The following is a 27,924-nucleotide window of genomic DNA, read 5'->3' on the forward strand; positions in this document are numbered from 1 at the left end:
TGTAATTGTAGTTATGTCATCTAACCTTTCATTTGTTTTTAAATAACCATAAAATATTGAATTACTTGAAATCACAATACGGGGCAGCACGGATGGTATAACAGTTAAGGCAACTCTGTTACAGCGCCAGTGATCAGGACTGGGGTTCGAATCCTATGCTTTCTGTAAGGAGTTTGTACATTCTCCCATGTCTGTGTGGGTTTTCCCCAAGGGCTCCAGTTTCCTCCCACCATTCAAAACATCCTCCATTGTAGGTCAATTGGGTGTAAATGGGGGTATGGGCTCGTGGGCCAAAAGGGCCTGTTACTGTGTTGTATGAATTTTTTTTAACTAAATATAAATAAATATAAATAAATTTAAATTCAAAGCATTATAGCAAGAATATTCCACAACCCCTACTTTTAAAATGCTTTCAGAACTGAATTAAAAGGTTAACAAAAAATATCGCAGAATGTTGTCAAGTCTGGCAGAACATGGATTTACATTCCAGAAAGGCTGAACATTCTTACTGCTTGGATAATGATATGCACATGATAGGTTCAGACTATTTGTCTGTCCCCCAGTCAGCCCAGATTAAAGAACCAACCAACCATTTTGCTTCATAGAGTAATTTTAACGTTTAAACATTATACACCTCAGAAGAGTCCAAACTTTAATAAATCCTCAAACGGAAATGTTTGTTGAAAATGCATCACCTAAACAAACCACTCAGAAAAATATGAAGCAAAACATTTGTCTCAGCCACCCAGAATATAATTAAAATGTGGTGCACAAAACAAGAAGTGGAGTGCATAAAACAAAATATTGATTCTAATTTACGGCACCATTACTCAAGAGAGATGTAAATTTACAGCTTTAAACTGAGGAGCACACCTCATTGTCATGCCATTCATTTTCAAAATGAGAAAGACGAGACACCAGCAATCTTCACAGCATCACTCTACTAAAGACACAAGACTGCCAATATTTCCACCAGACTGATTAACAAACTATCCTCAGGAGACAAACAGGAATAATCATCTGCCCCGATTTTACTTGTAGATCTGACCAGATCAGAGGGTCAGGAGTCTGTGGAACTTGCTGCCACAGGCAGCTGTGAAAGCAAGGTTATTGGGTATATTTAAGGGCATCAAGGGTTACAGGGAGAAAGCCAGGGAGTGGATCGGCTCATGATTAGAATGGCGGAGCAGACTCGATGGGCTGACTTCTGCTCCAATATCTTGTGATCCAGCATTCTCAACTTTGTCCACACAGCACACAGACCATGACAACAATATATATAAAAAATACTATGCTACAAAAAAGCACAGGCAGTTTTCCTGCAAGTATAAATGTCCAAGGGTCAGTAAGTTTGCAGATGATACAAAGGTTGGAGGAGTTGTAGAGAGTGGTGAAGGCTGTCATGGTTACAAAAGGATATAGGCAGGATGAGTGGGCAGAAAAGTGGGAGATGAAGTTCAATATAGATTTGTGAGGTGATGCATTTTGGAAGGATAAACCAGAAGGCTGAGTACAGGGTTAATGGTCAGATACTTAACAGTGTGAAGGAACAGAAGGACTTTGGGGTCCAAATCCATACATCTCTAAAGGATAGTTAAGAAGGTCTGTAGGATGCTAGGATTCATGAATGGGGAATTGAGTTCAAGAGTCGAAAAGTCATGTTGCAACTCTACAAATCTCTGGTGAGGCCACACATAAGAGTATTGTGTTCCATTCTGGTCACCTCATTACAGGAAGGATGTGGAAGCAATGGAGAGGGTGCAGAGGAGCTTTACCAGGATGTTGCCTGGATTGGAAAATAAGATTTATGGGGGCAAAGTCAGCAGAGTTAGGACTTTTCTGTTTGGAGCAAAGAAGGATGAGAGGAGACTTAATAGAGGGCTACTAGATTCTGAGAGGCATAGATATATTTTCCCAGGGAAGGAATAGTAAACACTACAGGACATCAATACAAAGTGTAGCGAGGAAAGTTTAAGGAAGATATCATGGATGTTTTTTATACAGAGAGTTGTGGCTGCCTGAAATGCCTTGCCAAGGATGGTGGTGCAGGCTGAAACATTAGGGGCATGTAAGAGACTCTTCGACACATGACTGAAGTAAAAGTAGAGGCTTACACGGTAGGAAGGGTTGAGCACTTTTTTTGGTAGGAATATATAGGTCGGCACAACATTGAGGGCCAAAGCGCCTATACTGTGCTGTAGTGTTCTATGTTCTATTGTAAACAAAAACTATAATGTTAACCATCCTCTTGATTCATGCTTTTGCCTCATTATTTTGCAAATCTCATGCGTTAAAATAAACCACCCCAACATGTCCAGTCAGTTACTAAGCTGGCCTTCTTAGAGAAAAACAAGTAACAAGACACTTCTGTGATTTAACTGAATTTATCAAAAGATATTCCTTCTCCAGGTTTGCAGATAAAGACCAGGAGAAGGTGCAAAGAGCACCATTTTCTTTGTTCCAGAAATGTAGGTCTCAGTTCAGTCCAAATTTTCAATTTTAATTAAACTGGTTACTTTGACATTCTTAGGTTTCTCCAAAGAACACAAATTGCATCAAAAAAGTGCAGATAACTTATTTCCCATCAGGACCTGCAAACGGTAAATTTGTTGCTTAATTCTCTAGATCACCTCTCTAATTTCTCTTCCCACTCAAAAAATAATGTACTGTATACACAGTTTGCCGATCCATTCATCTTGGTTGAAGATCTGCGCTGTAGGGTTCTATGGTTCTATCTGAAATTCAACCAAAGCACTGCCCATTGGAATGTTAACCTAATGATTCAATACCTGCATGAAAATGTAACATAACTACACCCTGTCCTAAAATTTAACTTCGATTTTATCCGCAAAATAAAAATTCAATTACAAGTACACTCACAGTTTATTATCCAAATATCATACAGACTAAAATGATCTCCTCAAACACAATTTTGAAAGGAAGATATTTATTTAATGTCCAAAATTCATCTTTTCACATGTATCACAGACATTTTATATACTCAGCTATCGGATTAACTGAAATGAGAATAATGAATCAGGCAATCAGGCACTTTCTCTCCTGCCACCTTGCTTCTCACACTGAAAATCCCTTCTTCACTCACAAAGATCATGTTTCTTCTATGTTTTTTTCCTGAAGAAACTATATCTTTCATTCTTTGACCATCACTGTGTATTCTGAAATAGCACAGAATTATACACCAGTTAAATTGTAGAATTTTTTTTCCTCTGACCTTCAAATCTCCAACTCAAATGTAAAACCTCCTCATGTTCAATGTGTTATTTTCATCGGTAAAACCAGCTCCAATATATCATCATAATCTTAGTTCATTTGTTATTAATAACTTGCTTCAGATAAAACTCATTTAACATGAACTCAACCTGAAAGTGTCACAAAATCAATATATAATTCAGAAGTAACAACCTTATAAATTCTAAATAATTATTACTTTGTCTTCATTTCTTGCAACATGAACAATTTTGAGCAAATTACTCAGGCAAAAATAGTAGAATGTGACTCGCACATATCCCCTCCTGTAACATTTGGGCAATACCATTTCACAATACTTTATCCAATAAATGATTTTTGAAGCCTCTTACTCTGAAAGAATAACATGAAGAACAAATAAATGTCCTTTAATGGCTGAACCATAGTGAACCAAGGGTTATTACCTTCCATTCTCACCACAGAAAATCTAATTTCAATTTTGACTATGTGGACATTCTTGGGAACTAAGACATCAGTTGTTTTTATTAAAATGTTTAATTTTTCCAAATATATCTGTAACTGACGATGTGGAAGGTTTAATCACTATGCTTGCAACACGTGGTAAAATAGAACTCATAATCCAGACATGCTGAGGGGAGATTTGATAGAGGTATTTAAAATTATGAGACATCTAGACGGAGTAAACGTCAGGAGGCTTTTTCCACTGATGGAAGGTGAGATAGAAACCAGAGAATATGGGTTAAGAGTGCAAGGGGAAAGGTTGAGAGGAAACTTTAGGAGGAGCACAGAGAGAGGTTGGAGTGTGGAACAAACTGCAAGCAGAAGTGGTGAATGCAGGCTCAATTTTAACATTCAAAAAGAATTTGGACAGGTACATGGATTGGAGGGCTATGATTGGGGTGCAGGTCAGGGGAAACCAAGACGAATAATAGTTCGGCACAGACTAGAAGGGCTGAAAGGCCTGTTTCTGTGCTGTATTGTTCTATGCTCAAATCCCACCATGACTGCCTGAAAATTAAAAAGCAAAGCTAAACAGGATGTTAGTATTGGTAAAACACAAAAGTCTGCAGACATCGTGGTTGAAGTGAAAACACAATGTTGGATAAACTCAGCCAGTCAAACTGTGTACTTTATGTAGCAAAAGATAGATACATAACCAATGTTTCATGTTTGAGCCCTTTATCAAGGTATGGACAAAATGTCGGCAGGGCACGAATAAAATGGTGGGGGGGAGGAGCATGGTCCCAAAGGCAGGAAGTAATAGGTGGATAAGGGTGGGAGGGCACACCAGCAAGCAGGGGAGGAGGGATGGCCCTAAGAATGGAGAGAGAAGGAGGTGAAATGGAGGAAAAAAGACAAAGGGAGAAGGAAGGGAGTGAGAACAGAGAGTAAGCTAGCAGAGACCGGTGAAATCTATGTTAATGCCATCTAGTGAGTATTTTCATGAAGCATTGGGAGTAGTGGGAAAATCCAAGTTGATCACTAATACACCCTTTGAAGGCGACAGCTTTTATGCTTTCACTCAACTCCAGTCTCTCCTCAGCTTGGCTGACTCTGCCTCAGCAAAGAGAGGGCAAATGGGCCAACCAATAAACACTGGACAATGAAGATTTTGCTTCCTGAACACTTTGGGTGTATTTTATGGATTTTGGGCTGCTGATCGCAAAAAATCACCTTAAAATTTTCAAATCACATATCGGTTTTTTTAGATATAACCTATTTTGTGATTTCTTGTCATATTTTAAGTCTACCTCAAGCATACAAAACAATGAAGTAAAAATGTCATTGAAAATTCATGTTCTGCATTCACATGTGGACTTCTTTCCTGCTGATCTTGGTGCAGTGAAAAACAAGAACTATAGAACAATACAGCACAGAAACAGGCCCTTTGACCTTTCTAGACTATGCTGAACTATTATTCTCCCTAGTCCCACTGACCTGCACCCTGACCATAGCCCTCCAATCCATGTACCTGTCTAAATTCTTCTAAAATGTTAAAAACTAGCCTGAATTCATCACTCCAGCTGGCAGGACATTCCACACTCCCACCACCCTGTGTGAAAGGTTTCACCAGGACATTGCAACCATGGAAAAGCGGTACAAGAGCAACTGGAATCCATCAATGCTGGCCAACTATCGTTGGACACTGACACAAGAGGCATCAGAAGCTGAGTACAAATGAATATAAAATGCTAAATTCAATAAAAGTTTATTTAATGTTTCTCCAACTTCTGACGTGATACAGCAAATATGAAATTATTTGTGTTCAGCTTGAGGTTGAAAATCCCCAATTTTTGTTCAGGAAGCAACCCCTTTGAAAAAATTTGTGGTCCAGTGTTATCTATTATTGTTTTACTTCCTATTTGAACTTCATTTAACCTCAGGTGGGATCCCTTTCAGAAATATGGATGATCACAATTCACTTACCATTATCATTTTTTGCCTCTTTTATATAGGTTACAGCGTCGTCAGAAAACTATTGCACTGACCACTGGAAAACAACAAATTTTTGTTGGCCAATATAACCTCCCATTTCAATCACAGGGCTACATTATTTCAAATATTCATTCTTTTCAACTGGTCATGCAAGTACTCTGCACAAATGTTTCCTTAATTTTGATTTTTTTTAAATAACTGTATTCTCCACTTACTGTAAATTTCTAATGATAAAAATGTTTAAAAATCTATGGCAACCTCAAATCAAAAAAGGATATCCAGAGTATACACTGTTCTATGAAACAGTGGGTGTCACCTTGCTTATAATTTTTTTTTTGTTAATGAACTTTGAAACCAGTCAAAGGAGAATATGAAGAGTTGGTCACTGTAAGCAGATGCAATTGGCAGCAGAAACAATGGGGTCCAGATCTCCTTACCACTCTCAAACTACTCTGTACTAATGGATACATGAAGAAGAACTGCCCCAGAATTATTTTTTTGTAAAATTAGTTAAAAGAGGGCTATGCACCAAATATCACAAATTACTCTGGACAAATCTGAGTGTACAACTTTAAAAATAAAGAATTAACTCATGAAAATGCAGTTCAAAGGACAATGGAGTCAATACTGGAACTGCAGAAATATTGCCTTCCTGACAGGAGCTAACTAAAAGGGTGAATTTGCATCTGCTGTATCATGTGAATAATTATGTCCTGCACAAGACAATGATCATGAGGAGTAAATGAATTAGTTCAGACATTCATTATATTTTTTAAAAATCATCACTCCTTTTGTATTCTTTAAATGTAATATTCTTTAGGGTTGGCTTGCTGTGTTTTACGATGAGAACTGCTCTGTGGGGAAAAAAAGATTTTCAGAAAACAAAACCAAAGTGCATTGTGAAGCCCTTTGGCCTCTTTTTGTAGGTGCCTTGAAATTTCAATGTTAATGTGTGTTCAAGCTGAAATATGCTGACCTTTTTCTTGTACATACAAAAGTGAAAATTTCCTTGTTCTCTTCAAAATAAAATTTTAAAAGCTACCAGTGGTGTTTCCTTTTATTACTGGCAGACAGCCTTGTCAACCATATTTTCACCAAAGTCTAAAAACACACAGAATTGCTGGAGCAACTCAGCCAGTCTCATCCATGAGAGGTAGAGCTATATTACTGATGTTTCGGCCCTGAGCCCTTCTTCAAGGTACAAGCCAAAAACAGAAAGGTATCTGAACAAAGACTAGAGAATGGAGAGAGAAAGGGGGACCCCTTCTACCCCTCCACCATCAGGTCCTCAACGACAAACACAATCAAAGACTCATTTAAGGACTCTTAATTGTGCACTTTATTAATTTTCTTTTATTGTCTCTCTATTGCACAGTTTGTTTACATTAATTAAATGTTTACAATTCTTTTATTTGTTTTCATGTTGATGCTGTGTACAGTTTATTTTTCGCACTACCAATTAGTGGTAATTCTGCTTTGCCTGCAGGAAAATGAAATCTCAGGGTTGTATGTACTCTGACAATAAACCTGAAGAATGGGAGGGGGAGGAGTCCAGACCAAAAGGTGCTACAACGTCTGCAGACCTTGGACCAAAGTCTCCCCTTATCACTTAACTTCTATTAGCTGAAATAGGGGCAGCATGGATAGCATAGCAGTTAGCACCACAATGTTACAGCACGGGTAATCGGGACCTGGGTTCAAATCCTGTGCTGTCTGTAAGGAGTTTATACATTCTCCCTGAGTCAGCATGGGTTTCCTCTGGGTGCTCCAGTTTTCTCCCTCACTTCAAAACATACAGGGGTTGTAGGTCAATTGGGTGGCACAGGTTCATGGGGAAAAATGGCCTGTTACTGTATGCCTAAATTTGAGCAGTGCTGCCAAATTCGGTGGTTTATGACTGTAAAGTCAGGTTATTTTCACAAGTACTAAGGCTGTTAAATCACTACAGGTTGTGATTACATTTTCTTTTGTGTCTATTATCACCTAACTCCCCAAAAAAGCCATCCTCAACTCCTGACATTCAATCCATCAACCTATCTTGAACCTTCCTCTCCAATGTGATTGAACAGTTGCCCTCTGAATCTTATCCCGCCCACTTCATCTTGAAATCTCCTCATTTTTAACCTTGCCTGTGAAAATGTTGCATAATATATACTCTCCTTTCTCAATATATCTGATTAGGCTTCTCTCTATTCTATTCAGTTATGGACAGAAAGAGTGCAATCCAAGGATTCTGGCCCTATTACTCATCCATGCTCTGTCCCATCAAATTCATTCAAAAACACAATTATCATACCCCATGTGATGTCAAGTTTTGCCTCACCCACATTTCTCAAAATCCATGTGTTATTGTAATATTCATGCAAGAAATACTTCAAATGCTAGAAACCGATAACAAAATAGAAAATATTCAGTGGCTAGGCATTATCTGTTGAAAGGAATAGGATTAACATATAATTTTAATTTAGACATACAGCATGATAACAGGCCCTTTCATCCCATGAGCCCATACTGCCCAAATACCCCAATTAATCTATGATCTGAAGGGTGGGAGGAAACCCACAGAGATATGGGAAAAATATACAAACTCCTTATAGGCAGCAGAAGATTTGAAACTGGGTAGCTGGAGCTGTAATAGCATTGCACTAACCGCTCTGCTAACTGAGCCACCCCAAAGTTTGGGGGGGGGGGTTCACTTGAAAAGTGCTATTTCAATGCCCTCATGGATAAAGGTATCAGGTTCCTGTACCATTTTCCCAATGGTAGAAGAGTGAAGAGGGCAAGGCCTGGGTGATGGGGGTCCTGGAGAAGAGAGGCTGCTTTCTTAAAACACGGCCTCTTCAGATTTATTGTCAGAACATACATGACATCACATACAACTAGGATGGGCATTCCAATAATATACAGTGTGTTTGCATTTGTTGTTTTTGCAATATGGTTTAAATTTTATTTTAAAAATATAATTTGTTTTGAAACATATATATAGTAACCTATGACCATGTCCTTTTTGGAAATTTGGAAATGGCCACCCTACATACAACACTGAGATTTTTTCCTGCAGGCACACAAGATGTCCTCGATAGAGTGAAGTCTGGTGCCCATGATGTCGAAGACCGAGTTAACTGCCCTCTGGAATGTTTTCCTCTCCTGACCATTGGCACATCTGTACCAGACAGTGATGCAACCAACCAGAATGCTCTCCACAGTGCACCTGTAGAAGTTTCAAGTCTCCAGTGACATAATGAATTTCCACATCCACATCACAAAGTATAGACGCTGGCAAGCCTTCTTCGTGATTGCATCAATGTGGAGGCTCCAGGACAGATTCTCAGAAATCAAGGAATTGAATGGCTGATGAAAATATTTGTTGAAGAAGTAAGTCTCATCTCCTGCTTAAACTAAGTCAATGTAAACTACATTTTAAGTGCAATTGATAGCCAAAAAAATCATGCAATGATTTTGGTTTATAGTCTGAAAGTGTCTTTGAATGGCTTGGCGATATTTCAGAAGTGAACAAACATATCAGTAAGTCAAATGATAACAGAGTGCTACATCCCTGTTAATCCTAAACTACAAAGTGAAATTCGACTAAGCTGCTTAAGATTCCTTCATAAATCTAAAATAATTTTGTCACAGTCAACTTTAAAAGACCCTTTACAATTACTGTCTTGGCCTAGCCATTTAGCAAAAAAACAATCATTCTAAGCACAGAACAGTGAAAACTATAGTAAGTACAATGCAGCATTTAGCAGGTTGGTGCTGGCTTTTCTTGGCATTGCATGGAGTCTTGCTTGTTCTTCTTCAGCAGACGTTTGTCTGTTCATGGAATGCCTGGCAGCATCAGCACTCCACAGACTTCCTCAGTTTCCTGCTCCCTGCTCCTTGTTTGTCTGGAGGCCTGAGCCCTGAGGTGGGCCTGGTGTTACTTTTGCCACTTGTTTCAATTCTGAATTTACATTGATGCATAGCACTGGAACTAATTGAGGTGTCCCTGGTACAAGTTCAATTTTTTTTGAACTTTTGAATTTCATATAGCCTGAAAGGTTAAATTCAATGTGGTCATGACATTCAGCATCAAATGTTACTCTGACTGAACCTCCTTGGACATTTCTAGAATGCTCCATATTGATTTGCATGGAAAACAGACAAACAGACCGACATACATGCATAAATATATATTAGATGACATTTCTGGAAAAATGGTGTGATGGGGTGGATTCAAAGCAATAAGTATGGAAAATGGATGTGGATTTGCCAACCTTGTTCTGATTATAGAAGGTCATTCACCTTAGGTCATTTATCTTGGACCATATACTTGATGAAGTACTTCAAAAGCAGCAGTATTGTGCACAATTCGATTCACCACATTATTGGAAGAACAGAATTGCACTGGAGAGAAGGTTGAGAAAGTTGTCTGGGATGGAACATTTCAGTAATGAGGAAGCAGAAAGGGCTGGTCAATGTATACAAAAATCTGTAGAACATAGATAAGGTAGATTATAGGAAAACCTTTCCATTAACAAAAACCTAAAACCAGAGGGCATAAGGGTTTAAGGTGAGGGATAAGAGGATAATGACCTGCGGAAATGTTTTTCACCCAGGAGGGATACATTGCCTGGCAAAGTAGTGGAGGCAGGAACTCTAACAACATTTAAAAATTATTTAGACAAGCATGGACAACTTGGACAACTAAGAAAAGGGCCATACAAACTCATCACAATCAGTAGTACAGGTCAGGATTGAACCCAGGCCGCTGTAAAGCTGCTCCTTTTATTCCATCATAACACAAAGTTCAGTTGCCAACACTTCATTTTACCAGACCATACATTGACCCAGTGTGTGAAGTCTGGCCCTGGCGGTTTGAGCAGAAGACACCAATTAATGGTCCAATGGTCAGGATGACAGGCCCAGCAGGCGTTGTAGAGCACTAAGAGCATGACAAGACACTTAAACATCATCCACTACAGCAAGAGAGGTCTCCAGCTGTAATGGTTGTCTGCGCCACTGATCAAGATCTCTTCTGCCGTGAGAGTGGGATCGCCCCTGGGCAACAGCTGTTCCATTTGAAACTCCATCACGCACAGCTTTCTGTTGTGGTATCATCTTCAAATCGAAGGATGAACAGAAAGATTCAAATTAGAGCATAGAATATTACCACATATACATTCCTACCTAAAAAAAAATCAAACTCTTCGTACCTCATAACCCTCTATTTTACTTTCATCCATGTGTTTGTCTATGAGTCTCTTAAATGCCTCCAATATTCCAATTTCCACCACCATCCCTGGCAAGGCATTCCAGGCACCCACAACTCTGTGTAAAAAAACAGACCTTAAACATGGTGAACCCATTTCTGCATTGAATTTTCATACATTGGAACATCGGTAGAGCCTGCAATTTCTGCACTAATCTCTTCTTCTTTGGCTTGGCTTCGCGGACAAAGATTTATGGAGGGATAAATGTCCACGTCAGCTGCAGGCTCGTTGGTGGCTGACAAGTCCGATGCGGGACAGGCAGACACGGTTGCAGGGGAAAATTGGTTGGTTGGGGTTGGGTGTTGGGTTTTTCCTCCTTTGCCTTTTGTCAGTGAGGTGGGCTCTGCGGTCTTCTTCAAAGGAGGCTGCTGCCCGCCGAACTGTGAGGCGCCAAGATGCACGGTTGGAGGCGATATCAGCCCACTGGCGGTGGTCAATGTGGCAGGCACCAAGAGATTTCTTTAGGCAGTCCTTGTACCTTTTCTTTGGTGCACCTCTGTCACGGTGGCCAGTGGAGAGCTCGCCATATAACACGATCTTGGGAAGGCGATGGTCCTCCATTCTGGAGACGTGACCCACCCAGCGCAGCATCTGGTGTAGGCTTCATGTATCTGGTGCACTAATCTATCACATCAAAAAAAAGCCTTTTGTTGAACTGAACTATTCCTTATTTTTAAAAAATCTCTCAAACCTAAGTCTTCAGTACCACCTTGCTGTCCTTCTCTGCTTCCATTTCAACAGTCATTCTCCTGAAACCGAAGCACCACAGCTTTTGTTTAAAAAAACAACAGCTACTAAAAGATGGGAAAAGCTGCCTCAGCTGATCCCTGGAATTTATTCAGAATTCAAAAACCGATGAGATCACTGAATACAATTCTCACTTCAAAGGAATGCTTAAATCAATGGAGCACTTCAATAGGCTTTTGCTGAAGTTCCCATCCTCCACAGGATTAGTTGTGGAAACCTAAATGAAACCTCTTATTTATCTCAACTGAAAATGAGTACTTAAGAAATGCGTATCAACAGCTGGCCTGGCTCTCAGCTTGCCAAGCTCCACAAATAATTGGAACAGAAAATACAGGTGTTCTTCTTGGTCTGTACACAATTTGAAAATGTATTCACATACAGCAGTACCTCTGAGGAAGAACTAAGTTTAAAATATTCAAAGCCTTTCAGCTATGGGGTGACATCTTGAGATAACACATCAAGTAATTATCCATCCACAATTATGCTCTGGAACTCATTCTACCTTGCAGGCAGCACTTCCATAGCAATACCAGAGCCCCCAGTGGCTTCTTCAATTCAAATGCCATCTACAAATTTTCTGCAGCCATCAGTGATGAGGAAGTGTACAGGAGAACATGGAGGATACTGAGATCAGGGACGAGCATCATATTCTGGAGCAGGTTTCTTGAAGAATATTATCATGGACAGTTCCCAGGACCTAATGGATTCTATCCCAGGTACTGAGAGGCAATACAGAACATATCTTGGGCTTTGACATAAGTCTCTGCCTGTGACTAAAGATACAAGATCCCAGAGGGCTGGAGAATAGCTAATGCCCCCTCAGGGTTTTCCAGATGATAACTTTTTTTCTTTCAGGTCACCAGAGAGTTCCTTTTTGTTTCTCTTATTTCAAGTGAAACATTAGGCAGCCAGTCCTCTCCTCTTGTATGAGCCACAAGAGCTTTGACCAGGCTGAACTAAGCACTCACAACCAGTCTTTCAATTGGGGTTCTCCACAAGCTTGCCAGCTTGTCCTGTTCCAGTGCCAGTTGCTGCTAAAACTGCAAAACTGATCTCTCTCTCTCTCACACACACACACACACACACACACACACAGAGAGAGAGAAAGCCCGTTTTATTCTCGCTGCTTGCAAAACCACATGACTCTCTTAGAACAGCAAGTTGCAGTCCAGACAGCCTGCGGCTCTGAGGAGTTCTTTCATCTGTTGCCTTTTTGTAAACAACAATCCATTAGTGAAGACTCTTGGGCACTCTCCGAAGCTTTTGCAAAGACTGTTGGCCCTGACATGTCTAGTATGAGCAGAGCTCCAGTATTTTAAATAAGATCTGTTTTAAAGTGTTTGTATGTGACATACACTTAAAAATCTGCCCCAATTTATCTCCCAAAAACATATCTATGTACAAATCAAACACAACATAAGCTGTCACAATGCAGAAAGCACTAAAACTGGTAGAACTGTGGATAGTCGGGAATATTATCCAAAGATACAAGATTTCAGATTTATTGTCAGAGTACATACATGACATCACATACAACCCTGACATTCTTTTTTCTGCAGTCTCGGCAGAATTACCACTTATTGGTGATGCAAAAAAAACTGTACTCAATATACACATGTAAACAAACTGTGCAATACAGAGGGGGGGGTGGGGGGGTGAAAGCAATAAAGTACAAAAGTAAGAGTACTTAAATGAGTCCCTGATTGAGTTTGTCATTGAGACTCACGTTGTGGCCAAAACAATTCTTTATACTCAACACCTACTTTTAAAATTAAAATTAATTGAAAAATGTTTAAAAGAGTCATTACTTAACTGCATGGAACATTAGTCCTCTACTGCTTTAAATGTATCTCTGGCTTATTCGGTTATTATTCTGACACAAATGCTGAAAGTATTCTCCACATAAAACTACATCCCAGAAACACAATTAGACAGGACTAAATTAAACCATTCAATTTTCCATTTGCAGTAAACATTTTTGTTATTTCATTTTTATATATTCGCAACAACCAAGAGCTGGCCATAAGTTGCCTTTTCATACTATAACTAAAAATTCAACAAATTCTTGAGAACAAAATTATCAGAATTGTCTTACCAATGCTTTCTAATATAACTACAAACGTGGACCTGTTAAAGTCCATCGCTCACATTGTTGATGGGGTCCCATAAATCCTGAAAGACTCTGGAAGGGGAACTTTGTTAGTTGGTGCTGAAGCTGAACGCATCTCAGTTCATTATGCAAAATTCGCTGCATCACTTTTTTTAATTAAAAAAGCTTCTGCATCAAGTCTTTCAACTCCTTCAACAGCCATTGTTAACCAGCTGTATCGCATTAGCCATCATGCCAATTGTTTTGTTACAACCCCGGCCTCAAATTCAACATTTGAACTCAGCTCATCAGACTTTAGGTCCAAGGTCTCCTGAACTTTTAATCCTTCAGCTTCCCGTCAGCACATTTTTTTACCAACTCAGCTCAGCAACTAAAAGAGGAGATTTATTTGAAACAAATGCATTTTTTCTGATCCTGACAAATAAATAATTTTTTAAGGTATTATGTGACAGTGGTAGTTACTGATACACCATGATATCTGGGATAATAAACGGTTTCCTTTTCTTTCTTCAATAGTTTTAGCAACTTCCAATTCAGCATTCAGAGTTGGAAAATCCCAAGAACCAAAGCTACAAAAGAATTAATTGCTTCCTCCTAAAGGCACAATAACTTTCAATCACATGAAGCAAACACTTAACTTCTTCTTTCATGTCATAGAATCAGAAATGTTAGTGTCCGTTAAACAAATCACAAATCCAATTCTTTTGACTTCGAACTTTCTTTACAATGAGATCAAGAGTTAAACTCCCTTGGAATCAATGAAGCAAAACAAATCAGAGATTAAATTTCAAGTTACAATGTGAACTAAGGACATCATCAGCATATAACATCTTAGAAGTGCAGTGATAATTCATTCAGATAAGTTATCTTTGAAGCTGAAGATCAAACAAACATATTAAAAGATAACTCATACATCAAAAAATCTGTGTTCCCCCCCGTGACTGAATCTAATTCTTTTCGTAAAACAGATATAAAATTTATGTTTTAATCTTGGCAAACTGATAGTTATGGTCTCTAATGGAATGATTCCCAAATTTAAATACTTCCTCTTAGAATGTGAAAAAATACAAGCATCCCGAGAGAGAGCAGTAAACACAAAAGTCTGCAGACACTTTGAAGTTACAACACAAAGCTGGAGAAATTGAGCAGGTCAAAACAATGTACTTTAAAGAGCAAAGAGAAATATACATAACCAGCTTTTCTGGCATGAAGCCCTGTCTATGTATCTTTGCTCTATAAAGTACACTGCTTGACCCACTGAGTTTTTATAGAGTGATTTTTATCTGGCAATCTACATTGGTTGAAAGTGAGAGGGGAGAGATTTAAGAAGGTCACAAAGAACAACATTTTCACTCAGTGGGTCGTCCATACCTGGAATGAGCTGCCAGAGGAAGCTATGGAAGCAGGTACAATTTCAACACACAAAATCATTTGGACAGATATATAGTTAGGAAGGGCTAAGAAGAATATGGGACTCTCTCAGTTGACACGACAAATTGGACCAAAGGCCACGTTCCGTGCTGTATGTCTGACAAATATTTCTATTCCTGTGCCATTTTCTTCCCAGATTCTCCATTCACTCTTTGTATTTATTGAAATGTCGTAATTATCCTTCAAATTGGTTCTTCGGATGAGCACAATTCATCAGTAAGGAAGATCTTTTTTTTTAATTTTTTTATTTTTCACACCATAAACCACATTGACCATGATACATACATTTTCCTTTTCAAATAGAAACAGTGTCATTTTCTCCCCCCCTCCTCCCATCCCACCCTCCCAACCTCCCCCCCATCCATTTAAAGTACAAAATCTAAGATACATTAAACCAGTCAAACAATGTTGTCATTCAATAAAAATAAACAAGAAATTCCACTGAGTCAATTCTTTTCATTTCCTTCTCCTTTCGTTAATTTAGGTAGTGAATGTCCCCGGTAGGTTTTCTCTATTGTGTTTCATGTAAGGCTCCCATATTTGTTCAAATATTTCAATATTATTTCTTAAACTATATGTTATTTTTTCTAATGGAATACATTTATTCATTTCTATATACCATTGTTGTATTTTCAAATTATCTTCCAATTTCCAGGTTGACATAATACATTTTTTTCCTATGGCTAGAGCTATCTTAACAAATCTTTTTTGTGCACCATCCGAATCAATTCCAAATTCTTTGTTTTTTATGTTATTTAGGAGGAAGATCTCTGGATTTTTTGGTATATTGTTTTCTGTAATTTTATTTAATATTTGGTTTAGATCTTCCCAAAATTTTTCTACTTTCTCACATGTCCAGATTGCATAAATTGTTGTTCCCATTTCTTTTTTACATCGAAAACATCTATCAGATACTGATGGGTCTCATTTATTTAACTTTTGAGGTGTAATGTATAGCCTGTGTATCCAGTTATATTGTATCATACGTAACCTCGTATTTATTGTATTTCTCATCGTTCCAGAACATAATTTCTCCCATGTTTCCTTTTTTATCTTTATATTTAAATCTTGTTCCCATTTTTGTTTAGTTTTACCATTTGTTTCTTCATTCTCCTTTTCTTGCAGTTTAATATACATATTTGTTATAAATCTTTTGATTATCATTGTATCTGTAATCACATATTCAAAATTACTTCCCTCTGGTAACATCAGACTGCTTTCTAATTTGTCCTTCAAGTAGGATCTCAATTGTTAATATGCCAGCCCTGTATCTTGAGTTATATTGTATTTATCTTTCATTTGTTCAAAGGATAATAATCTATTTCCTGAAAAACAATTTTCTATTCTTTTGATCCCTTTTTTCTCCCATTCTCTAAAGGAAAGGTTATCTATTGTAAAAGGGAGTAACTTATTTTGCGTCAATATTAGTTTTGGTAATTGGTAATTTGTTTTATTCCTTTCTACATGAATCTTTTTCCAAATATTGAGTAGATGATGTAATACTGGAGAACTCCTACGTTGTAACTATTTTTCATCCCATTTATATAATATGTGTTCAGGAATCTTTTCCCCTATTTTATCTAATTCTAATCTAGTCCAATCTGGCTTTTCCCTTGTTTGATAAAAATCTGATAGGTATCTTAATTGTGCGGCTCTATAATAATTTTTAAAATTTGGCAGTTGTAAGCCTCCTTGTTTATACCATTCCGTTAATTTATCTAGTGCTATCCTCGGTTTCCCCCCTTTCCATAAAAATTTCCTTATTATTTTCTTTAACTCCTTGAAGAATTTCTCTGTCAAGTGTATTGGCAATGCCTGAAATAGGTATAATATCCTTGGGAAAATGTTCATTTTAATACAGTTTATCCTTCCTATTAGTGTTAATGGTAAATCTTTCCAATGCTCTAAATCGTCCTGTAATTTTTTCATTAGTGGATAATAATTGAGTTTATATAGATGGCCGAGATTTTTATTTATTTGTATACCTAGGTATCTTATTGCTTGCATTTGCCATCTGAATGGTGATTGCTTCTTAAATTCTGAGAAATCCGCATTATTCATTGGCATTGCTTCACTTTTATTTACGTTAATCTTGTAACCCGACACTTCTCCATATTCCTTCAATTTCTTATATAATTCTTTTATTGATAGTTCTGGTTCTGTTAAGTATACTATAACATCATCCGCAAATAAACTGATTTTATATTCCTTGTCTTTTATTTTTATCCCTTTTATATTATTTTCTGTTCTTATCAATTCTGCTAGTGGTTCAATAGCTAACGCGAACAATAAGGGTGATAGTGGGCATCCCTGCCGTGTTGACCAGCTTAAGTTTCATTGCTTTGATATACATCCATTTACTGTCACTTTCGCTAATGGTCCCTTATATAATGCTTTAATCCAATTAATATACTTCTCTGGTAAACTGAATTTTTGCAATACTTTGAATAAATAATTCCATTCTACTCTGTCAAAAGCCTTCTCTGCGTCTAAAGCAACTGCTACTGTTGGCGCTTTACTCCCTTCTACTGCATGAATTAAGTTAATAAATTTACAAATATTGTCTGTTGTGCGTCTTTTTTTAATAAATCCAGTTTGGTCAAGATTTACCATTTTAGGTACATACTCTGCTAATCTGTTTGCTAATAGTTTAGCTATTATCTTATAATCTGTGTTAAGTAAAGATATTGGTCTATATGACGCTGGTGTGAGTGGATCTTTCCCTTGCTTTAGTATTTCTGTAATTATTGCTGTTTTACATGAATCTGGTAAGCTTTGTGTTTTATCAATCTGGTTGATTACTTCCAGGAGGGGAGGAATTAATAAATCTTTAAATGTTTTATAGAACTCTATTGGGAATCCATCCTCTCCTGGTGTCTTATTATTTGGTAATTTTTTTATTATCTCTTGTATTTCTACTATTTCAAATGGTTCTGTTAATTTATTTTGTTCCTCTATTTGTAATTTTGGTAGTTCAATTTTAGTTAGAAATTCATCTATTTTCCCTTCTTTCCCTTCGTTTTCAGTTTGGTATAATTGTTCGTAGAATTCTCTAAAGTTTTCCTTGATCTCCGTTGGATTATATGTGATTTGTTTGTCTTTTTTCCTTGATGCCAATACCATTTTCTTAGCTTGTTCTGTCTTAAGCTGCCATGCTAGAATTTTGTGCGTTTTTTCCCCTAATTCATAATATTTCTGTTTTGTCTTCATTATGTTCTTCTCCACCTTATATGTTTGTAGTGTTTCATATTTTATTTTTTTTATCTGCCAATTCTCTTCTTTTAGTTGTATCTTCCTTCATTGCTAATTCTTTTTCTATATTTACTATTTCCCTTTCCAACTGCTCTGTTTCCTGATTATAGTCCTTCTTCATCTTGGTTACATAACGTATTATTTGCCCTCTAATGAACGCTTTCATTGCATCCCATAGTATAAACTTATCTTTCACTGATTCCGTATTTATTTCAAAGTACATTTTAATTTGTCTTTCAATTAATTCTCTAAAATCCTGCCTTTTAAGTAGCATGGAGTTTAATCTCCATCTATACATTCTTGGAGCGATGTCCTCTAACTCTATTGTCAATATCAAGGGTGAATGGTCCGATAATATTCTAGCTTTATATTCTGTTTTTCTTACTCTATCTTGCATACGAGCTGATAACAAAATTAGGTCTATTCTTGAGTGTGTTTAATGTCTACCCGAGTAATATGAATATTCCTTTTCCTTTAGGTGTTGCTTCCTCCATATATCCAAAAGTTGCATTTCTTGCATCGATTTAATTATAAATTTGGTTACTTTGTTCTTTCTGTTAATTTTTTTCCCAGTTTTGTCCATGTTTGAGTCCAAATTCAGGTTGAAATCCCCTCCTATTAATATGTTCCCTTGCGTATCTGCTATCTTCAAAAAAATACCTTGCATAATCTTTTGATCTTCTTCATTAGGTGAATATACATTGAGTAGATTCCAAAACTCCGAATATATCTGACATTTTATCATTACATATCTCCCTGCTGGATCTATTATTTCCTCCTCTATTTTAATTGCCACATTTTTACTAATTAATATAGCTACTCCTCTTGCTTTTGAATTATACGACGCTGCTGTTACGTGTCCTACCCAATCTCTCTTTAATTTCTTGTGCTCCAATTCAGTTAAATGTGTTTCTTGCACAAATGCTATATCAATTTTTTCTTTTTTCAGTAAATTTAACAGTTTCTTCCTTTTAATTTGGTTATGTATTCCATTAATATTTAAAGTCATATTGTTCAGCGTAGCCATTTCATACTTTGTTTATCTTCCCTTTCCGTTTCTCCATCATCACCTTTCCTTCTTATCCATTTCTGCTTTCTTGTTTTGAACACTTTATAAGACAACATTTCTAAAACATTAAACATTTTCCTTATTCTCCTATTTAAAACTTCTTTAACCCCATTCTCCCCTCCCCCTCCTGAGTGCCCTTTATCCCTTGTCGGGCAACCACATCTCCCCTCTCCATTTGGATTTGCGAATTCACTCGCAAACGTCAACTGATTTTGTAGTGACCGTAACTCCTCCCCACCCAGCCCCCCCAGAAAAGATTTCAATTTTCATATGTAACAAAGGTCACTCTTTTAATTCCCTCCTTATTCCCTCTATTCCCTTTCCCTCCCTTATTAATTCTTGTCTATACTCTATATATTTTCCTCTAAATACGGATACATTCCTGTATACACACTATATATATATATATATATATATATATACACACACACACATATACCCCATATATATAGTTCGTGGTCATTTTTACTCTCATTACATGTCTTCATCTCTCTGCTTGTTTTGTAGTTGTTCTGCAATTTTCCTTGCTTCCTCTGGATCCGAGAATAGTCTGTTTTGTTGCCCTGGAATAACTATTTTAAGTACCGCTGGGTACTTTAACATAAATTTATATCCTTTTTTCCATAAGATCGTTTTTGCTGTATTGAACTCCTTCCTCTTCTTCAGGAGTTCAAAACTTATGTCTGGATAGAAAAAAATTTTTTGACCTTTATATTCCAGTGGTTTTTTGTCTTCTCTTATTTTCTTCATTGCTTTCTCCAATATATTTTCTCTTGTTGTATATCTTAAGAATTTTACTAAAATGGATCTTGGTTTTTGCTGCGGTTGTGGTTTCGGGGCTAAAGTTCTATGTGCCCTCTCTATTTCCATTTCTTCCTGTAATTCTGGTCTTCCTAGGACCCTGGGGATCCAATCTTTTATAAATTCTCTCATATTCTTGCCTTCTTCATCTTCCTTAAGGCCCACTATCTTTATATTATTTCTTCTATTATAGTTTTCTATTATATCTATCTTCTGAGCTAACAGCTCATGTGCCTCTTTAACTTTTTTATTAGATTCTTCTAATTTCTCTTTTAATTCCCCTACTTCCATTTCTACAATTGTTTCTCATTCTTCCATATTTTTCACTCTTTTTCCTATCTCTGACATGGCCATTTCCATTTTATTCATTTTTTCTTCTGCATTCTTAATTCTTCTTTTTATCTCATTAAATTCTTGTAATTGCCATTCTTTCACTGATTCCATATATTCTTTAAAAAAAGATACATCCGTTGTCTTGCCTTTCTCTTCTTCTTCCACTTCTTTCTGTTCTTCTTCTTCTTCTTCCTCTGTTGTTTCCTTGTTTTCTTTTTACCCTCTTCTTTCTTGTTGTCGTTATTGTCTGTGTTCTGCACCTGCTGCTGTGCTGCAGGTGTCTCTCTCAGCTGTGGAGATCGACTCCTGTTCCCCCCTCCCGTCAGTTTTTTTTTTCATGCGCATCGCGCATGTGCGAGGAGTCGCGCATGTGCGAGGAGTCGTGCATCCGCGGTTGCGCACTTTTACTCAGCTCTGCGAGCCATTTTTGTAGTCCCGAGCCCGGGACTTCCACTGACCTGAGGGAGCGGGCTTCTCTCTCCGCGGCGGGCCTCTTCGGACAGGTAAGGCCTTCACCTTCTTCTTCCGACATTCTTTCTTCCTCTTTTCTTCCCGTTGTTTTCGACTTTTCTCTCTTCGCTGCCATTTTCTTCTCACCTTTATTTTTACTTTATTATAAATTTTAGTCTTGAACCTTTGTGCTTTGTGTGTTTTTTTTAACTTTTCGGGAGAGGGCTGGAATTCCCTGACCGGCCACTACTCCATCACGTGACTCCCCCCTGTTAGGAAGATCTTGAAGTCACAGAAATTGTTTCATGTTTTTATCTTGGAGTAACTACTCACCACCTTGACCAGCCAAATATGCACCTGGAGCAATGTAAACTTGATTTTAAAAAATCCAATTCTGTGGCAGAAGAAAGAATTAAGTAATAGTGGTTTAGTGAAAACACAGAGACCAAATGAGAAAAAATACATGACAATGGCCCAGAGCAGAAACAGATTTTAAAATATTCAACAGTAAAAGTCTGGTGGCCAAAGGCAATTCAAGACAATGGAAAGAAAGTGAGTGAGAATCAAGATTTGAATAATCATTTTAAATTATTAATTTCAGATGCACATATTAGTGCTCAAAATACAAAATTGGAAAATAGTTGAAGAAGATCAGAGGAGCTCAGACATCTTTCAACACTTGATTATGGAAGAAATGTGAATAAAATTTATTTTCATGCGATTTGTTCTGATTTGTTCAAAAGGGTGATGGAAACATTAACCGAGTACAAATCCTGCAATAGCAAAAATGACAGCGCCATGGGAGATTAGGGGACTAATTGGAGAACTCAATCAAATCGTTTTCTAACAGAGGCTGAGCTGAATGGCTTTTTCAGATTATTGTCAGAGTAAATGCTGCATGTGCCTTTGTAATTGGATGACTGATGACTCATGTACAGGGTGACCCCAGAATTTTCACCTAAAATGTTGGTTTTAATCGATACCCTTTGAATAAGACAACCCACCGCACCCCCTACCCCCCCCCCATCCACAAAAATCTGGCCAGTGGATACTGTTAAAAGCAAATTACAATATTTTTTTTTTAATTATCATTTAAAGGTTTACACTTTATTTGGAAATTTTATAATAAACTGTGTCAGCTCCTCTAACAAGCAGTTTAAAGCCTGTGCAAAGTCAACAGCAGTCAGACCAGGAGGATGGACCCTGCGGAGGAACGCTGAGACTTCACAAATTATTAACAGGGCATGAACGAGATTGCATCAGAGCTGGCGGGAAGATGGCAGCGACTTCATCACCAGGGTAAGAATTCTGAATAGGACAATCCTGATTTTAAAGTGAAAAATTTAAGTTTCAGATTGTCCAATACAATGGCATGTACAGTACATGACATTACATATATCCCTGAGATTCTTTTCACTGTGCAGTAACAGTTTATGACTACTGCTGCAGGCTTCCAGACTTCTGTCTCCCAAATTTCAACATGGACACTCACTTGTTGCTGTTTAACTAAATGCTAAGAACGCAGTGGTGTTGTAAACATTTACAATCTTCAAATGATCAGTTATATTCTATCAGTTCATTCATTTATTTCCACAAACATTATTTGCTGGGGGAGTCACGTGATGGAGTAGTGGCTGGTCAGGTGGAAACAGCCCTCTCTAGATAAAAGGAAAAAAATGTGTGTAAAAACAGAGCTCAATAAACATAAAATACAGGAAGAGAAAGATAAAGTTACAGAGAAGAGACAGAAGATGGCACCAAAAGAGAAAAAGTAAGAATAATAGAGAAAAGGGAAGAAGGAAAATCACTGAAGAAAGAAGGCCTTACCTGCACATCGGAGCCGAGAGCCACCGTGGAGAGGAGCGGCCGATCTCTGGTGTTGGTGAGTCCCCAGAGGAGCAGTGTCCTCCCGACTGGTGGACTTCAAAAATGGCTCTGAGAGCCAAGAAGAGTTGTGCATGTGCAAGTAAAAGAAAAGGTCAACGCCGACGGGAGGGGGACTTAGCTGAGGAGCGGCCAGCTGCGGTTCTACAGTATCGGGGCGTTCGGCCGGGGGAAGTAAACAAGAAAGAAAAGATGAGTGGTGAGAAAGAGAATGAAGGGTTGGAAGAGGGTGAGTGGCAATGGGGCAACTGACAGGGGGATGATCTGCGGCAGGGGGCCCAACACAGGAGACACAGCAGCTGGAGACCCTTCAAGGATACAGAAGCAGCTCACCAAAGAAGGATGAAGATACACAGATACAGAGAAGAAGACGACACAGACATAGATAGACACAGAAGAAGAGGAGGAAGAAGACCAAAAATTTCAAAGGAAAGAAGAAGGTAAAATAGAAGGACAAAGTTTAGAAAAAGCCTTTTTCGAAGAAGAAATTAGGTCATTAAAAAAATGGCTATCATTAGAATTTAGTTCAATCAAAAGAAAAATGAAATACTTGTCCAACATATGGATTGTTTGTCTGCATGTGTGTTATGCCTGGTTGCATGTGTTTTTGCATCGAGGCCTGGAAACACTGTTTCATTGGGTTGTACAATAAACTTAACTTGAAGATGAAGCATTATATAGGGAAGAGGGTGCTTCTTCTCTTCAAAGGTTTTTCTAAGTAGTTACTTTCAAAAGCATTGATCTGGGCCACTATGCTTCTAAAAATGAAATCCTCTCAAAGTCATTTGTTTTCTGGATTCTGCCTTTATTTTTTTCCAAATGGTGAGTGACACTGGGTGCTAAATGTAATCATCTCGCATCCCATTTTCATACATGATGACATATCTTAGACATGAAACATTTTGCATTTTCTAGAAACAACATGAACAATATTGCCTTGTGAATGGGAAGGTTTCAGATCAACAGTGTCAGGTGCTGGAATTTGGAAGTATTATCACAATTTGGTAAAAAATTTAAAACCATCTAGAATTCATAGATATAATTTTTTAAAAGATTGGTTTTTTAAAAATTAATTTAAAAATTATTGTGACAGTAATAAGAACAGAAAACAATAAAAGATTTTAATGAATGAAAACAAAAACAAAATGCAAGTGTTGGAAACCTCAAGCTACATCAGTGAAAATAAAAATAAGAGTTGTTATTGTTTCAGGTCGAAGATTCTTTGTCAGAACTGGGAAGAGAGTAAACAAATGGGTTTTATGATTGTTTGTAACTGGAGGTTAAGTTGGGCCCCATCAACAAGTATAATTTCGACAAGATATCAAGATCAGAGGGCACATGATAGACATGGAAATAATACGGAAATTAATTTTAAAAGATCCGAAAGCAAGTTAATCTTAAGTTAGAATGAGAAAGCAACAAGAACTTGAGAATAAAGAATCTGAAAAAAGGCTGCAAACAGAATCTGATTCGTCCCTCGTGTCTGCCAGCCAATCAATTAGATCACAGCTAATCGGCACGTCAAATACTATCGTTTCTCTCCAAAACAATTTATTTATTCATCTTGAAATATGATTTTTTGAGGAGAGAGTTCCAGGTTGCTATCTTTCCAGTGGAAAAGAAACATACAGGGCACACTAAAGAAACTAAATTGCAAGAAATATTTTTCAAACCACATCGGAGGGCAAAGGCTACAGAGAAATTGATTTAGAATTGAAGTAAGTAAAAAGCTCAAATGTTCTGTCATAGGCTTGATAATCCAGAAAACAGGAAAAAGCTTAATCTTAGACTATTGTTATTTTCTTTTCAAAGTTAGAGGTGTTAAAATTAAACTTAATTTCAAATAATTTTCTTAGCAATCTAGGGTTTCATGGATTTTGGGCATTAAACTCAGGAGAGAGTCAATGCTTTCTTGCAAAATTTAATAAATGGTCATCCTGGGTGTTGCTTTGATATACAGTACTTCCTAGCGACCAGTCTTCCCAATCATCTTTTTGATTCTGTGACTTGGTAAAAATCAGCATCAGGATTTATTGTCATGAAATCCAGTGTTTGTGGCCACATCATAGTGTAAACATTCATATTATAACTAACTTACAACATTACTATCAAAATAAAATAATAATAATACTGTATGAAAAGTCAGGCCGTATCTTTGGTTCATTGATCATTGAGGGATCTGATGGCAGAGGGGAAGAAGCTGTCCTTGTGCCGCTGAGTGCTTGTCTTTAGGCTCCTGTACCTTTTTACCAATGGTAGCAGAGCAAAGAGGGCATGCCCTGAGTGGTGGGGGTCTTTGAGGATAGAGGCTGGTTTTTTAAGACACCACCTCATGTAGATGTCCTTGATAGAGTGAAGTCTGATGCCTGTGATGTTGCAGGCTGAGTTAACAACCCTCCTGATAGTTGTCACCTCCATACCAGGCAGTGATGGAACCAGCCAGAATGCTCTCCATGGTACACCTGTAGATGTTTACGAGAATCTTTGGTGACATTCTGAACCACCTCAGACACCTCAAAAAGTATAGCCGCTGGCATGCCTTCTTTGTGATTGCATCAACTTGGAGCTTCCAGGACAGATCCTTGGAGATGTTGACACCCAGGAATTTGAAGTGCTTGACCCTCTCCATTACTGAGCCCTCGATGAGGACTGGGCCGTGTTCCCCTGACTTCCCTCTGAAGTCCACAATCGTCTCCTTGGTTTTACTGACGTTGAGCACAAGGTTGTTGTCATTACACTATTTAACGAGCTGTTGAATCTTAGATTCACAATTAAAATGATTTATACTTGCAATAAGAAAGGATCTTAAAAATATGGTCATTTTTCTTTTTTTTTTAAACTTTATTTATTCATTCAAAGTACAGATAATAAGTAACATATATAACAATAAACCATAAACATGAACATTATATTTTATATATATAAAAGAAAAAAAGAAAGAGAGAAAAAAAAAGAACCCCCCCCAACCCCTTCAGCCAACTATTTTTCATATTTTTGACAAGCAAAAGCAGAACAACACAAAATATTTAGCAAAGAATTTAGGTTGTGTGGTGAATGCTTTAAATAACAGCAAAATTTAATCCAGAGTTCATCCCTGCTCAATTTTCACCTTTTTGTCAGGATAATAATCACATTTAATATTCAAGGTAGCAGCGTCCTACAAAAATACTTTAATTCTATTTAACAGCCTTAATCCTACTGAAGAGAAAATAATGAAAATGATTGATTCCGTATCTGAAAAGCAGGGAGATATAGTCGTTTCATGATGGAATGAAATGCTTTCCATTTTCAGTTCTGCAGCATTTGCAGTTTGGTTTACCATTAAGCTTCTAAACTCCTGCCACCTACTCGTACATCATTAAGCAAATATCTGTTTTCAAGTCACATCAAGTTTATTGTCATCTGATTGTACAAATACAACCCGACGAAACAGCATTCTCTGGTTCTTGGTGCAAAACATTCAGACACACAACCAGACGAAACACATATACAGGCAAATAATACATATGCAAGATAATTATTTTATCTATAAAAATAAATAAATATTAGAGTCTCAGATGGTTAGTGTGAACAGTTCCTTTGGTCATTAAATATTCTCTGCTCATCAGAAAAAGCTGTTCTTCTGGGGTCTAGGACTTTTTGATGCCTACATTTTGACACCGGACATTTTGGTCTCCACAGCTCGATGTCCACAATTTGGCGCTGGACATTTTGCCACCCACAGTTTAGCACTGGACATTTTGTTCCTAACAGTCACCGCAAGGAGAGGGGAGTGCTTGGATGTTACTGTGGGGAGAGGCGAGTGCGTTCGCAGTGTTGCTGTCAAGACCTATGATCTTGCATACCACAGGGAGACAGGAGTGAGGAGATGTTATTCCATTACATTTAATTAAAATGATAATAAATTAATAATTTTATATTTGTTATATTTCATTAAAAATATAAATTAAATGCTATGTCCGTCGCCAAATCTGAGCTCCAAAGTCTCTGGCAGCAAAATGTCTGAAGGGCTATAAAAGTCTTTGTTTTTTTTCACCAAAACATCCACACCAAACTGTCCGATTTCGTTCCTCAGTCTGGTGGTGCTAGCTCTGATCCTTCTGTATCTCTTCCCCAGTGGGAGCAACTGAAAGATGTCATGTGGAGGGTGACTCCAGTGTTCCTCTCTGCCACTCTTATGGTCCTGTGGATTGACCTCCGATCCATTTCTCTGCAGAATCTATATCACTCTGTAATGCAGCCGGCCAGGATGCTCTCAATAGAGCTCCTATAGAAGGATGACATAACGATGGCTGGTCGCCTTGCTCACTTCAATCTTCTCAGGAAGTGCAGTTGCTGTTGTGCCTTTCTGACAAGAGAGGAGATGTTGAGTATCCATGATAGGTCCCTAGTTGAGTGAACTAAATATATTAAAATATATTATATTTAAAATATTTTAAAAGAGTCTAAAATTATGCAGAGATCAACTAAACATTTTTTTCAGGTTCAGCAAATTTGGCTGACAAAGGAGATTTTGATTGAAATTTAATCAAACCTAATTGAATTTCTTTTGCAATAGATGAATGAACTATCTATAATCTTTTTCTTTGGCTTGGCTTCGCGGACGAAGATTTATGGTGGGGGTAAAAAGTCCACGTCAGCTGCAGACTCGTTTGTGGCTGACAAGTCCGATGCGGGACAGGCAGACACGATTGCAGCGGTTGCAGGGGAAAATTGGTTGGTTGGGGTTGGGTGTTGGGTTTTTCCTCCTTTGCCTTTTGTCAGTGAGGTAGGCTCTGCGGTCTTCTTCAAAGGAGGTTGCTGCCCGCCAAACTGTGAGGCGCCAAGATGCACGGTTTGAGGCGATATCAGCCCACTGGCGGTGGTCAATGTGGCAGGCACCAAGAGATTTCTTTAGGCAGTCCTTGTACCTCTTCTTTGGTGCACCT

The 27,924-nt window shown here is 37.8% G+C and overlaps 1 protein-coding gene across 3 annotated transcripts in view; it reads right to left on the reverse strand.

The window, feature by feature from the left end:
* LOC138740839 (ADP-ribose glycohydrolase MACROD1-like) overlaps positions 1–27,924 on the reverse strand; it is a 1,018,717-nt gene that overhangs the window by 950,946 nt on the left and 39,847 nt on the right. The window lies entirely within an intron of this gene.

Source organism: Narcine bancroftii, chromosome 8 (genome assembly GCF_036971445.1).
Source record: "Narcine bancroftii isolate sNarBan1 chromosome 8, sNarBan1.hap1, whole genome shotgun sequence".
In the NCBI taxonomy this organism is placed as follows: domain Eukaryota; kingdom Metazoa; phylum Chordata; class Chondrichthyes; order Torpediniformes; family Narcinidae; genus Narcine; species Narcine bancroftii.